Genomic DNA, 17,523 nt, shown 5'->3' on the forward strand with positions numbered 1-17,523 from the left:
TCTACCATCAACAACAATACATTATTATTCGTCACTGATCTCCTTTAAAAATTACTATGTAAACAAATGTACACAATAACATCTGAATAAACCACGCCTGAAAAATGAATTACCAGATTGACAAACTATACAAGATTTAATTAGCGTGTCTTTCTTCCACAGGTGAACAATGTGTCCTCTTTCCTGACCAACGTACTGAGGATCCAGTGGTCAGTATTGCTAGGTGTCCACACCAACATTATAATAATTGCAGCCTCGATGGCGCAGTAGGCAGCGCGTGAGTCTCATAATCTCAAGGTCGTGAGTTCGATCCTCACTCGGGGCATGAACTTTTGGTAGGTAGTAGGTAGTAGGCAGCTACCAAACAGGGAGGTACTACCGCCTGGGAAGATATTGGAAGCATAATGTGTTGTCTAATGGTAGACCCTGCTGCTATATGTGACCAAGTCCCAGGTTGCTCATCTGACTTTCTGCCTCATTTACACACAATTGCAGGGTCTCAATTGTTTCTCTTACTATTGACAACACAACATACATACTGTATATTGTTTCTCACTTTTGATTTCTTTTTTTCTTTTTTTATTTCTTTATTATTATTATTATTATTATTATTATTATTATTATTATTATTATTATTATTATTATTATTATTATTATCACATTTTTGCCTCCCAGGCCCAGATTCGGGTCAGTGACCTGTGCCCGGGTGGGCTAACCCCCGAAAAAAAAAGTAAATAAATGAATACCTAACCTTCCTTACACCTACGGTACAGTATTTATGTGCTATAACTACGATAAACAAACAAACAAGCAAAATGGATCAGCATTTCATTTGTAGATAATTTCAGAATGTTTCTCATTAAATTGCTAATGTCAATATATCTGTACAAGCATTATATACAGCAACATATATGTAATTACCGTAATTTATTTGATGAGATTTATTTTTTGTCGGGTCACACATTTACAATGGTGAGTCAACACACACACGTTAATTATAATGAGGGAATACATATATCTTATGAACTCATCATCATTACTTCCACCCAATTAATATGTCACTTCATTTATTTATTTATTTACTTATTAATTAATTAATTAATAACAATAATAGCTTCTGAAAAACAACGGACGTGTACATTCGAGGTTAAGCTAGTTTTTGTTGACGTAATTACTCCCACGAGAGAGAGAGAGAGAGAGATAGTGATAATTAACGTACTGTACCTCACCATCCAGGGAGGGAAAGTCTCGGTTAATTGCAGTAAACAGAAGACAAATCATCGGCTGTGTTACCCCTGGCTGACCTCACACTGCACTGCCCCCGCGCTCAGAGGAAGGTCTACTGTGGCGTGTCACAGGAGGCGATACTCATGGTTCATTCACTCTCTGTTTACCTTTCATTCTGTAAGGTGAAAGTTGGCGTTAGGAGGGATATTTACCTAACCTAACCTAACCTAACCTAACCTAACCTCTGGGTGTTCCTCGAGAGCTGTGTGCCAACCTGACCTAAGACCCCTAAAATAATAAAAAATAATTAACTATCGGAACACAACACACAGTAATAAACTCTATATCCCAGTGACGAGACAGGTGGTGTGGTGGGGGAGGTGGTGTGGTGAGGGAGGTGGTGTGGTGGGAGGTGGGTGTGGGGAGTGTGGTGAGGGAGGTGGTGTGGTGGGGAGGTGGTGTGGTGAGGGGTGGTGGTGTGGGTGAGGTGGTGGTGGTGTGAGGGGTGGTGTGGGTGGAGGGGAGGTGGTGTGGTGGGAGGTGGTGGTGGTGGGGGAGGTGAGGGGAGGTGGTGTGGGGTGGGGAGGTGGTGTGGGTGAGAGGGTGGTGGTGGTGGGGGAGGTGGGTGGTGGTGGAGGTGGTGTGGTGGTGGGTGGGTGGTGGTGTGGTGGTGGTGTGTGGTGGGGTGGTTGTGGTGGGGGGGTGGTGTGTGGTGGGGGTGGTGTGGTGGAGGTGGTTGGTGGAGGGTGGGTGTGGTGTGTGGTGGAGGGGGTGGTGTGGTGAGGGGTGGTGTGGTGGTGGGGGTGAGGTGGTGTGGAGGGGTGAGGGAGGTGGTGTGGTGTGGGGAGGGAGGGGGTGGTGGGTGGTGGGTGGTGGTGGTGTGGTGGGGGGTGTGGTGGGGGTGGTGTGTGAGGTGGTGTGGTGGTGAGGGTGGTGTGGTGGGGGAGGTGGTGGGGGTGTGGGGTGGTGGTGGGTGGTGTGGGGGTGGAGGGGGGGTGGTGTGGGGTGGGGGTGGTTGGTGGTGGGTGGGGGGGTGGTGTGGTGGGGGTGGTGTGGGGGGGAGGTGTGGTGGTGTGAGGTGGCGTGGTGAGGGGTGGTGTGGTGGGGAGGTGGTGTGGTGAGGGAGGTGGTGTGGTGTGGCGTGGTGGGGAGGTGGTGTGGTGGTGGAGGTGGCGTGGTGGGGGTGTGGTGGTGGGTGGTGAGGGGTGGTGGGTGGCGTGTGGGGTGTGGTGGGGGTTGTGTGATGGTGGAGGTGGTGTGTGGGGAGGTGCTGTGGTGGTGGTGTGGTGTGGGTGGGGAGGCGGTGTGGTGGGGGGGGGGTGGTGTGGTGTGGGGGTGGTGTGGTGAGGGGGTGGGGTGGTGAGGTGGTGGGGTGGTGTGGGTGAGGGGGTGTGTGAGAGTGGTGGGTGGTGGTGGAGATGGGGTGATGGGAGGTGTGGTGTAGTGATGGTGGTGGTGTGGTGAGGGGAGGTGGTGTAGTGGTGGTGGTGGTGGTGTGGTGGTGGAGGTGGTGGTGAGGGTGGTGGGGTGTGAGTGGTGGAGGTGGGGAGGTGGTGGTGATTGATCGTGGTGTGATGGTGGTGTAATGGTGATGGTGTAGTGGTGGTGTTGGTGGTGGTGTAGTGGAGGTGGTGGTGTAGTGGTGGGGTGGTGAGGAGAGGTGGGTGGGGTGAGTGGGGAGGTGATGGTGTAGTGGTGAGGTGTGGGTGTGGTGTGGTGGTGGTGAAGGTGGTGTGGTGATGAAGGTGGTGGTGGTGGAGGTGGTGTGGTGTAGTGGTGGAGGTGGACTTGGTGACCGAGACGAGAGCAGTGAGGCACGACTGAGTGGTGTGTTAACAAGAATGAATGGCCAATATATGAATGAAGGGGAAACTCGTTCTGATCTCACTGGGAAAGAATGTCTGGCCAATTGCTGGTTACCCCCCCCGTCCCCCTACGAGCCACTACGAATTGGATTTAGCTATTCGATGAGCGTGGGAATACTGTCGAGTCAATTTAGTCAATCTGAGTGAATCTGATACAAAGCATCGTATAGAAGTCTGGGAGTCACTTTGTATTATTTGTATGTGAGATGAGTGTGTGTGTGTGTGTGTGTGTGTGTGTGTGTGTGTGTTATCACTTTGTTTTTTCTGCTGTTTACTTTAGCTTTCTATAGTTTTCGTGTCCCACCTACCATCTTTCCTCCCTTGCCCCAAACTGCTACTGCTACTACTACTACTACTACTACTACTACTGCTACTAATACTAATACTAATAATAAATACTTTACGTCATCTCCCCATTAATAATAATAATTTAATGAAGAGGACCATTCTTGTTATAGTGTTTCCACCATTTTGAATTCTTCCAACACTCCAAAAGACGTATATAACTGTACACCATTCTCAGGGAAGGTCTAAGGCGGATTCCAGCACAAAAAGGGAATCTTGGAGACAAAAGAAGATATTTTACTTTACACGTTTTACTGGAGCTTCAACCAATCTTGACCAAAAATAATTTATGTTTTAAGTTTGAGAGCAATGGTTCTAAGTGTGAGGCAGTCACAGCGCCAGCGATCATCAGCAAAGTCGACAGATCATACGTTGTAAACTTTCCCTCCCGCTTGGGTACAGTACAGTACAGTACAGTACAAACTAATATAATATACCTCATCTTACAGTCATTGCAGATACATTCTTAATCTGACAAAAATACGTTTGGCGACAGTTTTGGTCGATTTTTTTCTCCTTTTCCTAATGGACTGCGGAAAAATCTGCCTTTTTTACCTTCCTTCAGTTAACCTCAGCACCGTGCTACCTCCACCTAACAGTTAGTTGGAGGCAGCACTAAATGAACAGCTGGATGTTTATATATTTTATTTGGCCAAATATCTCGACAATAAAACTAAAATTTCCAGTGTAAGACCTGCAACGTCAGGTTGGGTTTGGTTAGGTTAAATTAGGTGAGGTTTGGTGACGTAATCAGTGGTAACCAGCACCCACTATATCATGGGTGGGGGAAACTATGGCCCCCGGACCGAAGGTCTCAGGGTGGCACGTGACCATACTCGAGTTCAGTGGGAGGTGGGGAGGGGGGGGTCATTTATGGGGAGACTCAAAGGGTTATGGAATATATAGGTAATTTTCGAATAAACTTAGAGATCATAATTATATACACTATTACAAGACTATCTTATAATAACGGTACTGCATTGGGATCATGTTCCAGGGTAGGGGTCATGCCCTTAAAATCTGCAGAGATTATTATTAACATTGAAAATAATAATTGACCCGCGAGGAACCCTGAATAATTTCAACCCGTTCTCCGACCACAAAAGTTTCCCCACCCTGTACTGCATCTTCACTACTGCACATGACCCTCGGCCAAACAGACTCACATATATGTCTCTTATAAGATAAGATTCACAAATATACATCCTGGTCATTAGCCTCCAGTCACTCTCCCACTGATGACTTACAAGTGACATCAGCTTAGGTGCATCAGATGTCGCCACACCATAACACCTTTACCACAGTATAAACCCAGCGACCACCACACACTGACATTAAACACACGAGGGTGATTTAGTCTAACTACCTCTTGGGGCTTAAAACTTCTTAACACACACCCGGAAACTTATAAAGGATTTGTCGTGTCCAATCTTAAGACATCAACAAGTTTACACACACTAAATTTAACTCCACACAATATACTGAAGCACATAAGGTTGTTCGTGTGTTATTGTACGAATTCCTTGATTGTGTTTCCTCTGTGTAAGTCGGGAAAAAGTTACTCAAGAGGCCCACATCATGGAGGATCAAGGTCGATTCATTTAAATCCCTGAGGACGATGATTTAATCGCACGAGTAGTCTTGTTGTACTCAAGGGGATTAGCCATCGTATTCAAAGGGATAAGACATCGTATATAAGGGATTGAATATTGTACTCAAGGGGTTAAGTCGTTGTATTCAGGGGGTAAAGATATCTTACTCAGTGGGCGGATTCATAGTACCCAGAAGAAAGGCATCATAGGTGGTTCGAGCCTGACTGGTAATAAAAGTAATGTAGTTAATGAAGAGAAGTTCTATGTTATATAAACGACAGAATAACAGAGCTGTCTACAGGGTACATCGTGTGGACAGTAACAAGGTACTCACAAGTTGTTAAAGATTTTTAATACATTTTCTGAGGAAATTAACTTTTAGAGGCGGAATTTTTACAGTGGCCGAGATGCAAAATAAACCAACAGCGGTGAGTGACAACTGAATAGGAGCCTGCAACTGACAGCTAGAGAGAGAGAGAGAGAGAGAGAGAGAGAGAGAGAGAGAGTAGGAACAATGGCCGCGCGACACACTTAAAACACCTTATACACACAAGTTGACACATAATATATACTAAAGTACTGCATATAGGTGGATGAACACTTATAACGTAAACATATATTAGCAAGAACACCACACTGAGGGTATTTACACACAGTATACAATGTTACAGTGAGACTTATAGCACATGGGTGGTTAGACTCTTCCAAACATACCGCAGTGAAGGCATACGGCGGGTGGACAAGTATTCATATATAACAAGCCGCATAACTAGCTAAATATACATAGTTATATATATACTTACACATAGAATACATTAGTAAGAAGATGTTTTGTATATAAGGTGGATGGATTCTTGTAATGTATTTCTGGTAACAGGAGAGTGTGGAGGCAAGTAGGTGATAAAACTAAGCAATATACCATCTATGTTTGTGTGGTACGAGGGGTGAGGGAGAGGAGCAGTGAGGGGTGAGGGAGGGGAGAAGTGTGAGGTGAGGAAAGGGAGGTGAGGGGGGAGGAGAGGTAAGGAGTTGAGGGAGAGGAGTGTAGGGTGTGGGAGGGTAGAAGTGTGAGGTGAAGGAGGGGAGGTGATGGGAAGGAGATGTGAGGGTGGGGAGGGGTGAAGGTGAGGCTAGTGAAGATCTTTTAGGCAGACTCTCAGAGACACCGGACCCCTGAGACCCCGAAAACCTGAGACACCAGACCCCTGAGACCCCGGACCCTTGAGACACCGAACCCTTGAGACACCGAAACCCTGAGACACCGGACCCCTAAGACACTGAACCCCTGAGACACCTTGGACACCGGACCCCTGGACACTGGACCCTGGGACACCCGGACCCCTGAGACACCGGACCCCTGGGACACCGGACCCTTGAGACACCAGACATGAGACACGGACTGCCGGACACCGGACCCCTGGGACACCAGACCTTTAAGACACCGGACCCCTGAGACACCGAAACCCTGCAGGACACCCGGACCCCTAAGACACCGAACCCCTGGGGTTACAGGACCCCTAAGACACCGAACTAAGACACCGGGCAGAGACACCAGCCCTTGAGACCTGGACCCTTGAGACACCGGACACCTGAGACAACGGACCCCTGAGACCCTGGACCCTTGGGACTCAGGCAGCAGGACACCCGGACCCCTGAGACACCGGACCCCTGGGCCTGCCGGACCCCTGGGACACCCGGACCCCTGGAGACCTGGGACCCCTGGGACACCGGACCCTTGAGACACCGAAGACCCTTCCCAGGACACAGGGCCTTCCCAGGACTCCGGACCCCTTGAGACTCCGGACCGCCAGAGTTACCAGACCCTGGGACACCGAAGACCCCTGGGACCCCGAACCCCTGGGACCCCCGGACCCCTGGGACGCAGACCCTGGGACTTCAGGACCCCTGGGACACTGAACATGGACACCCACCCTGGGACTGAACCCTGAGACACCGAACCCCTGAGACACCAAATCCCTGAGACACCAAACCCGAGACACCAAACCCCTGAGACTCCGGGCCCCTGACACACCGAACCCCTGAGACACCGGACCCCTGAGAGTCCCTGGAAACAACATTTACAGTCGTCTTGAAATACGAAAACATCTCGCTATTGTAGGTGAGATAATCTGGTCCTAACCTAACCTAACCTTACCTAACCTAACCAAACCTAACCTAAGCTAACCTAACACAATATGAATAATCCATAACTGTGTCCAGCCATTATAATGAATTATTAAGGCAACATTATTAGACTAACATAATTAAATTTTAAGTTATTGTTGAATACTATTAATTGGTATTGAAATAAAGATGATATTTAGGAAGGATTTGGATTATGTTAAGAGTTTAATCAAGTTTAATGTATAAAAACAGAGTGGTGGTCTATGTATGTGTTGGAGGACAAACTGAGGGAGGGATTGAGGGCCAACATAAAATTAGTGAGCTGGTCGGGGGTGGAGTTAGGCTTAAGGCCCGCCGTCACTCGCCAGCCTCCCTGATGAAATGATGATTGGGAATATGATGCGCATCTTGATCTTGCTCCCGTCACTTAGCCTGATGAAATATGGACGCCGATAAACACTCCCCGACAACTCTTACCGTCGCGGCCACTGTCTGTCTACCACCATGATTGACAGCCCGGGGGTGACGGATCGGTTGCAGAAACTCAGGCATTGTGTCAGTCACTTTATTATTTTTGTGGATTTATAATTATATAAATTGGGAACTGGAGATGATTTGTTGTAGCATCTAGAGTGTGTGTTTGGTGGGGGTGGTGGGGGTGTAGTGTGTTTAGTGGCAGGGGTGAAAGTGGGGTAAGGGGTAATGAGGTATGTTTAGTCAGAGAGGTGGGGTGGGGAGTGTGAAGATGGTGTTTAATTGGTGGGGGTGGGGGTGGGGTGAGGTGTGGTGTGTTTGGTGGGGGTAGGTGGGGGAGTGTAGTGTGTTTGGTGGGGGGGTGGGGTGGTGGTGGGGTGTGGTGTGTTTGGTGGGGGTGAGTGTAGTGTGTTTGGTGAGTGGAGGTGGGGGGTGTGGGTGTAGTGTGTTTGGTGGTGGGGGGTGGGGTGGGGTGGGGAGTGGGGGTGTGGGTGTGGTGTGTTTGGTGGGGGGTGGGGTGTGGGTGTAGTGTGTGTGTTTGGTGGTGGGGGTGGGGTGTGGGTGTGTGTGTTTGGTGGTGGGGGGTGGGGTGTAGATGAGAATGGTGTGTTTGGTGTGGTGGGGTGGGGTGTGGAGTGTGTAGGTTGGTGAGGCCTATAGTGTGTAAGGCTATAAAACCTGGCCGGCGACAGCTTTCCATAGTAATTGTTGTGTTGGGCTGCGACAAATCCCTGGCGGCAGCACAGTGTTACGTTACGTCACCCCAACACACACACACACACACAATTCTCCGTAATGAACGTTCCCCATCTTGCAGTGTTCAAGATATAAATCTATTACTGTAAACATGAGAACAACATACCAGATGAACGTTAACTATCACCAAACTCTAAAAATTACAAGAACCTCAACATGTAAACAAACAAAACGTCATTGCCACCTCTCTACTTGTTACCCTTGTGCTTAAAACATGTTTCCTGTACATTACCTCACGGGGAACTAAAGCAATTATTAGCGTACACATACACAGAGTAGTGATCCACTCATGTTCAACACAAGGATTTCCTGTAGGAGGGTCACACAAGGTCACTCACTGCTCCACCCCGCCCAAGAGAGAGTTGACCATAAAAAACGTTACTGTCGAGTTTCATCACAATTATGTAAAAAAAAAAAACCGACGACTTATTATTCTAACGGACACACAGACATACAAACACTGTCTCGTCACTTGGTCTCGTCGTTATTCATCTGTTTATGGCAATGTGTGGTAGGTCCCTAATAATGTCAAGTGCCTACACTGTTACTATGAGGGCTACTTGGCCAGGAAGGGGTGTGACGTGGGAGAATGGGTACGGGGGGAGGGGGGGAGGATGGGCACGATGGGGGTGGAGGATGGGCATAGTGGGGGGTGTAGGATGGGCACGATGGGGCTGGAGGATGGGAACGATGGGGGGTGAAGGATGGAGCACAATGGGAGGGAGGATGGGGACGATGAAAGAGGGGTACGAGTGAGGCAAGATGTTGGAGGATGGATCGGGGGTGGAGGATGTCACCGTAAAGTTTGACAATATTGGTCAAGTTAAAACAAAAATATCCCCACAAGTTTTGTAACCACACTGTGATATGTACAACAATTATTATCTTGTGAGATAATAAAGACATTCTGGGTGTGTATACTCTTCTTATACATACATAAATACATACATACATACATACATACATACATACATACATACATACATACATACATACATACATACATACATACATCTCTGTGGTCACAACCGTCAGTCTCCCTCACTTCCTTTCATCTTACATTTACCTAGTGAGGAGGCAGCTGAGATAATTAATAACCATATTGCTACCATATGTCATACCTTACCCAGTCTTGACCTCACTCTCCTCCCGGCTTACTTACCTTCCCCCTCCCCCCTCTCAGTGTTTAACCATATGAAATCGTCAACAAACTCCTGAAATTTAAATCGAAACGCTCCACGACCCCAATTGACCTCCCAATCAAAATATACAAGGAGTTTGCAGTCGAACTTGCCACCCCCTCTGTTCTATTATTAATGCATCCCTCAGACAAAGCAAATGCCCTAATGAATGGAAAACCGCATTTGTCACCCCCATTCCCAAGGTTACCACCCCACAGTACCCTAACGACCTCAGGCCAGTTGCCATTACCCCCATACCCAGTCTACTCTGTGAGGACTTTGTTTTTGAGTGGGCATTTGCCAGAATCTACCAGTCAATTGATCCACAGCAATTTGGCAATATGAGGACCTCCTCTACATCACACTGCTTAGTGAGCTTTCTGGATTTTCTGCACAGAAACCTGCAGAAACGTAAGACATCACTGGCCGTTGCCCTTGTGGACTTCAGGAAGGCCTTTGACCTTGTTGATCACTGCACTGTTATCAACAAGGCCATTGCACTAGGGCTGTCTACCAACTTGGTCTCATGGCTCACTGATTTCTTGAGTGGACGTCGCCAGGCAGTGAGGTAGCAGGGCTCGGTCTCCACATTCCAACACCTCACCTGTGGTGTTCCCCAGGGAACCAAGATGGGACCACTGTGCTTCCTCATCATGATCAACGACGCTCTATCGGACACTCCTCACAGGTGGAAGTACGTGGATGACTGCACTGTGGGGGTTTCAGTGGACAACACCGCACCAGACTACTCATCGCTACAAGGCACCCTGGACAGGCTACAGGCATGGACTACGGAGACCAAGGTAACCATCAACCACACCAAAACCTTAGTCATGCACATCAATACCGCCACCACTCCAGTGCAAGCCCCAGCAGTCACAGTGGGTGCCCATCCTCTCCAGCTGGTGCAGTCTGCCAAACTCCTGGGTGTAACGATAGACAACAAACTGGACTGGAAGGCCCATGTAAATAACACAGTCAAGGCAGCCTCGTACCGTCTCTACATGCTACGACGACTTAGGTCACTTGGGACACCCACGCCAGAGCTGAGGACTATCTACAACACCTTTATTCTCCCCAAACTAACGTATGCGTCGCCAGCCTGGTCGTCTTCTCTCAACTCCACCCAACAACGTCGGCTAGAGAAGGTACAGAAAAGGGCCTGCAGAATCATGCTCGGCGCAAAATGCTCCGGGTACATCAACGCTCTCTCCACCCTGGAAATGCCATCCCTCAGTGACCTCCACCACCAAGCACTGAAAAGGTTTGGCAGCCAACTAATGCACCACCCTCGTCATCGCCACTTCCTGCCACCGGCAGCCCCCCACCCACCTCGTGCAGTCCGCCACTACAACAAAATTCAGCCCATAAGAGCCCGCACCGATAGATATAAGAATAACACCATCCCATCTATTGTTAAAATAATAAACAACTCCTGATTTATGTACTGCACAGCCCTGTAAATGTATTCAACGCATATTATATCATTATGTCTAAATCAAATGTAAGTCTGTATATTTTCAGCCACAGGCTGCAACTCTATTAATAAACCGTTTATTATTATTATTATTATTATTATTATTATTATTATTATTATTATTACATACATACAGCATGACTATATGTAGAGCAGCTCGTATGGCAGGCAGCAGGCCTCAGCTCACCATGTGGATGTAATAATAACTGTAGTCAAACTTACACTACAGTTCAGCTATACATCATGATGATAAATGACTCTCAAATTTAATTGAATAAAATATTATAAATCAGTTGAATTATTAGTTCGTCAGCCCCGCAACACTGCCGACACAACACAACACACTGACACAACACAACACGCTAAACACATTGTTTTCACACCAACTCAGGGTAAAGTCCTGCAGCATGATGAAATATATCAGTTTTAAAAAGTTATTTCGTGAATCTTTTGGAGCTGGTCACCTAAGTTTGTGATTAACTAAAAGTACTGTTAGTCTCACATTATATATATATATGTATATATATGAACCTGTAATCTCCACAGGGGAATCAATGTAAAATAAATTCATCTTTGGGTGTCGGGTTTTTGAAAGATGTCATGGTAAAAGACAAACACAGTAGGAATACAGAACAACTGGGTAAAAGGTGTGATGTCTTGGCTCACAACATTATTTCAGCTGTTAAGCCGCCATCTTTCTTGTCGCAGATTTATATTGGTCTCGGACTGTAAATACACTAAAATTTTTAAACAGCTCGGTATGAAGCCTCAGCCATCATGCAACAGTCCCGATAAATTATGGAAGTTTTTTTGCAGTTTGTTTTCGACGATGCCGATTTTGATGTGGTATTGAGGCAATACAAAGGCTTAAGTCTATATCTTCAGTGGAAGCTCCTGCTTCTGTGAACCAAATTCCAATAAAAGTTTTGGAGCGGATCTATGGAATTAATCATTCGATCTCTTCCATGTGGCATATCGAAAGTAAAATTTTTACCATTTATCAATTTGTCTACCAGCAGTTATGATGCAATATATAGGAGCACAGCATTACATTTTGCCTCTGAAAAATGTTGAGATATAACTAAAAAAGTTACTGTGTTACTTTCTACCAGCCTTTGTATGCTAAGGCTTAGGCGATAGTATCTTCTAATGACTTATCTAATGTAATAATGTTGATGTCCTTTATAGGTTGTATACGGTATGGCAGGTAGTGGCTTAAAAGAATTATAAAATGTATGATATAGACTCTAATCTACTGATAAGATGCTAACAGGTCATAACTTGGCCAGGGGACTTCAGGTACACATGGCACTAATAGTGAAACAGGCCTACAGTGGATACCACATTAAAAAAACGCGCCATGTAGGCCTACTCTACCTCATGGGTAGTGTGGAAAAGGGTACCAGGTGACGTGAAAATAGAGGTGGGCGTGGCCAGTGGGGAGGTAAAATGATTATTTTCTCGGAAGTATTAATCGTACACAAAGGTGAAATATACCATCATGTGTAGAATTTTAAGCTCCTATATTTTGTTATAGTGTCATCTCCCTAAAAACGGTTAACGAGTAAAAAACAAAAAAATTGCAAACGGCCGCCATTATTTTCAAGATGACCGCGAAAGCTCCCCTCGAATTGGTCGGGAACTTTGGTATGTTGTTTAGAAACGCCTTCCCAATATTTCTACTAAGTATCATTTCATTATGAATTAGTTTAACTTTGTCCTAATTTCCCCATGACTATTACAGAAATGACCTTATCCACACTAGACACTATTTGGGTGATCATAACAACTGTGTGGAGGACGATACTATAGGGGTACACACTGGTGCTGATGGGGCATATGTAATTTATCCCAACTCCATGTTCTTAAACCAGCGAAAAACACAGTAGTAAACAAGATATATTTCCCCATTTTATAATTTACGACTGGGCGCTTCATAATGACAAGCCCAGACACGTAACACAGCAATGATTGGTAGATGAGGAGGAGAGAACGCATTAAGTTACATTAGGACAGCGTTAGGGCTCCACGTTCTCTGTCTGCCATCTTTACGTTCGTGTCTCCAGCTAGGGGCAACATTATGTACGAGTAACGGAGAGTCTGGCGCCAGAAGAGTAAGCAAAACATGCTGGGAGCTACACGTATAGTTACCAGGGTATTCCCCACCAGTCACCAAGCTGTACCATCACCACCGCTTTGGTGAGACTTTGTTGTGAGTCACCAGCCTCTACTCCTGTTACCAAATTTCAGCTTACACGTCTCCGTGAAGTAAGACCTTCCGTGAAAACATCTACCTTACATCAATTAAAAGCAGTAATCGCGTCACCAGAGCAGTCATCAGTTACGGGAGCTGACCCGCCCCACACCACCATCATTACAACAACACCGGAGAGTGAATTTCATTATCTGGCCAGATACCGGATTTACCGGAGTTAAAAAAATACGGCCCGAATAACCGGGTCGAATATATATATATATATATATATATATATATATATATATATATATATATATATATATATATATATATATATATATATATATATATATATATATATATAACTGCGCTAAATAGGGATAATCGTCGATTGTGCAATAAAAAGCAAGTGACGTTTTACCAAATTGGGAACATTTTTCTTTTTGTTATTAAAACTTTATGGAAATGAATTCGTATATGGCAAATTGTGCTCTAATTCGTTTAAGACGTCGTTAACCATCATAACACGGCCAAATTATAGGTAAGGTCTCATTAGGTTAGGTTAGGTTATATTCTCTATGAAACTATTCACTTATATATATTATGATGATATACTTGACCATCTACGGCCAGTCAGAAGCATCAAAAAATAAATACACGGAAGTTGTCGTTATTAGACAAATTATCCTCACTTACACAGTAGAGGATAACATTTGCCTTGGAGACGAGTGAGCACCTCAGACGGGCCATGAAGGTGGAAATATGGGGGTTGGGGGTGGCCTCAGTGGTCGGCCCCCACCCCTAAACATGCAAATCCCTAATTATAAACGCCTCTATTTTTCCGTTTCCTTCCTATCAATACCTACGGGCTTATATATTTTTTATGATAGACCTGAAATGAACGTTTTAATAAGGTGTGGGAGGGAGCTGTACATGACCACAGTTTTTAACATAATAGATGAAATTTGGTGTGATTATTTTTTCATGTGAATTTATTTTGGCCAAGGACGGACAAGGGCAATGTAACTGCATCTATTTTGTTTAAATTTACTACGTCAAAAAGCAAACCCGGGCAATGTAATTATATTAATAAAAAAGTTCTTACTCGGTCCTGTTTAACTCCTTTTATTACCCACTTTATTTAATTTTTTTTTTTTAATATCAATGTAATTATTCAGATATGGCTGAACATATTAAAGGTGTGTGTGTGTGTGTGTGTGTGTGTGTGTGTGTGAGAGAGAGCATCACCTGCGATACTCCTTCCATAATTCTTCCTCCCGCCATATATACAATAGTACCTGCTGATCAAGGACTCCAGGGAAGAGAAATAGTTTGTAAAACCTCGATAACGAGTTTGATTATAGACCTGGTTTCAAAAAGAAGGGAGACATATTTTTAGCGATAAATAGTAGAATATTGTGTCTACACCAGCAGTGTGTGTGTGTGTGTGTGTGTGTGTGTGTGTGGAAAAGTCGAAATATATTTTCGTATTTGCCTAAAAAATATTCGTCATAAATAATGTTATTGCATATCATACACACAATTTTATGCATATACGATTTTTTAGTAGTGACACAAAATCAATGATGAGAAGATAAAAATGTAACAATGATGGGTGAACTGCCTTAACTATTTTATTCTTAGAGATATTGTATTGTCTCACATACCATACAAGTTTAAAACTATTTTTTTTAATGCCAGCCCGGCCTGGTGTGCTGGGCGGTCCTAAAGCTGGTCACCTGAAAATTATAAACTATCTGGCTCTCCATCCAGTTACCAAATAGTCCAGCCGGGCTTCGAACTGTGTAAATTTATAGAACCATAATGTAAATAAATAAATAAATAAACAAATAAATAATCAGTTATCTTCCTGGGACTTGTACATACTGGCATGTTGTTTCTTAAGAGAAGTGAGGCAGCCGCCACTGAGAGAGAACAACACAACACAACACAACACAACACCAACAATTGAGTTACTCCATCACTTTACAAATACAACTCTTAATAATAATGATATAAGTTGATGTTATATTTCACACAAAACTGGATTCGGTAAAATGCTACTGACATCCACATAAGCAGCACGGGCAGTTCCCAATGGAAGGTTCACGGCGCCATCAGCTCGATGAACAGACTTTGTGTGAAATATAACATAGTCTAGAACTGCTTTTAGTGCTCTTGTGGCATATTCGGTAACGTTCCCTGGTCCCACGCAGTAGGTTGGGGGTTCGAGTCCTGGCTGGTGAGGTCGTTGATTATATGTTCAAAGTCCGCGTGTTATATGGACTAAAAATGAAGTATATATATATATATCACTTCCCAGCCACAGCTCTCCTACAGGAAGGCGTCTGTCTGCCTCAGTCCTGGAGGAGTCCAATGAATGGCGAGGTGGATTAGTCTGAGTTAAGTACTGTCTTATACCCCGTTACCGCACCACCACTGAGCCAACCGTACCCCGCTAAGAGAAGAGACCACACTGCATCACACACCACACACACTATAAAGTTATTTCACATATATAAAGTGATAATATATTTCGACCAATAATAATAATGGTTCACGGTATCACTGAGGGGATCTGTCTCCATTATGGTGAAGTAAAACAAGGATGACGTGCTCATGTTAATCCTCCTCAACCTTTACATAATTAACATTTATGTATAAAACTTCACATTTGTATTCCGTCAAGATGTGGGCGCCGAATGGTAAAACTTGGACGAATACCATTACGACAATTAGACCTGCTTATGGCCTCACTTACAGCCCCGCATAAAGCTCCTCCCTAACTGGTCCGTCCTCAGCCAATCACAGACCGTCTCAACATTTCTGAGCCAATCACAACCCTCCTTCTATCTTCATCTGCGTTAAGATTGGTTCCGGTTTTATTACGCTTGAACGCTGGATATTAATCTTGACTTTTAAGAGCCGACGTTAGTGTAAAACTGCAATTGCAGCATTTTCATTGGCCACAATCTTGCAAGAGCGCCGCCAGTGCTCGAGATGTAAGTAGACATTTACCATAGATTACCAATAATGCCCCAGGCTTTATTGTTTTCATTTACATGTGGTGGCTGCGGTGACGGCACAAGTCAGGCGCTCATAAGGTCGAAGCTGCCTCCCCCGCGCCTCACCACCTCGACCATCACCACAGCCAACCCGGGAAATCAATAGCGGCAGAAATCTCATCGCCATAAGAGCCTTCGGATGGAAGCATCAAATCACAACTGCCATGCATTTATTCATGAAGCGCCATCATATCACAGCCCAAAAACCAAAGAGAGTCTAGGGACCCAAGCCAGGGGCAAGACGAGGCTGTCGTGGCTCTTAGGACAACCTTACGTGAGGTTCCTTCTCGCCCTCCTCCCCTGCGCTAACGATGGGCCCTTAAACAACGGCTGGGTGAGATATAGAATTATGGTCGATCTGATACTCTGTCTCTTTTTGTTTACACTCGGGGATGAAGCCGCTGAGTTTTTGTGTGTGACGTGTAGAGGAACCGACACCAGGCGGGACACTGACGCCACACAAATTCCCAGCCGAGCCAACACGTTCCACACCACCGATTCTGATAAATTACTGATGCTAATGTGCTAGTCTTTCTAAACTATATATAGACGTGTTACTTTTACCCACATTCTTATTTGTAAAATGTATCTGTCAAGAGATCCATTGTATATATATGTAGTAGTCCAGGATTCTACTGTTTTTACCCCCTATGGCATTCGTAATGATCTTAAGTAAACGCACATTGGAATATTTGATCAGCGTCATTCACGTACCACCACTCTTACCTATATACGGCATGAAGAAGCTAAAGAGTGCCAGGAGGAACTAATTGACTGTTATGACTCGGTTTATGACGTTGCTGTGTTGTATATATTAGTGCTGGTAGTGTATCTAAACAAGACTACCATATTCTTCATCTGACCTTTAGGGAGTGTGGTCAAAAAAGAGTGAACTTTGACCTCCAAGACAACAATGAGCTTGAACACTCAGCTGGCCAGGTAGAAACACCTCAACAACATCCTCATTAGCAAACGTTTAACACTCAGCTGGCCAGGTAGAAACACCTCAACAACATCCTCATTAGCAAACGTTTAACACTCAGCTGGCCAGGTAGAAACACCTCAACAACATCCTCATTAGCAAACGTTTAACACTCAGCTGGCCAGGTAGAAACACCTCAACAACATCCTCATTAGCAAACGTTTAACACTCAGCTGGCCAGGTAGAAACACCTCAACAACATCCTCATTAGCAAACGTTTGAGACACCTCGCACAGAA

General features: G+C 45.1%; 1 non-coding gene across 1 annotated transcript; it reads left to right on the forward strand.

Annotated features, from left to right (window-relative positions):
* Nucleotides 1-252: 252 nt before the first annotated feature.
* On the forward strand, nucleotides 253-325 carry Trnam-cau. The gene has a single exon. It is a non-coding gene; the product is annotated as a tRNA-Met (tRNA).
* The last annotated feature ends 17,198 nt before the right edge of the window (nucleotides 326-17,523 follow it).

This window comes from Homarus americanus, unplaced genomic scaffold (genome assembly GCF_018991925.1).
Source record: "Homarus americanus isolate GMGI-L3 unplaced genomic scaffold, GMGI_Hamer_2.0 scaffold40248, whole genome shotgun sequence".
Lineage (NCBI taxonomy): Eukaryota > Metazoa > Arthropoda > Malacostraca > Decapoda > Nephropidae > Homarus > Homarus americanus.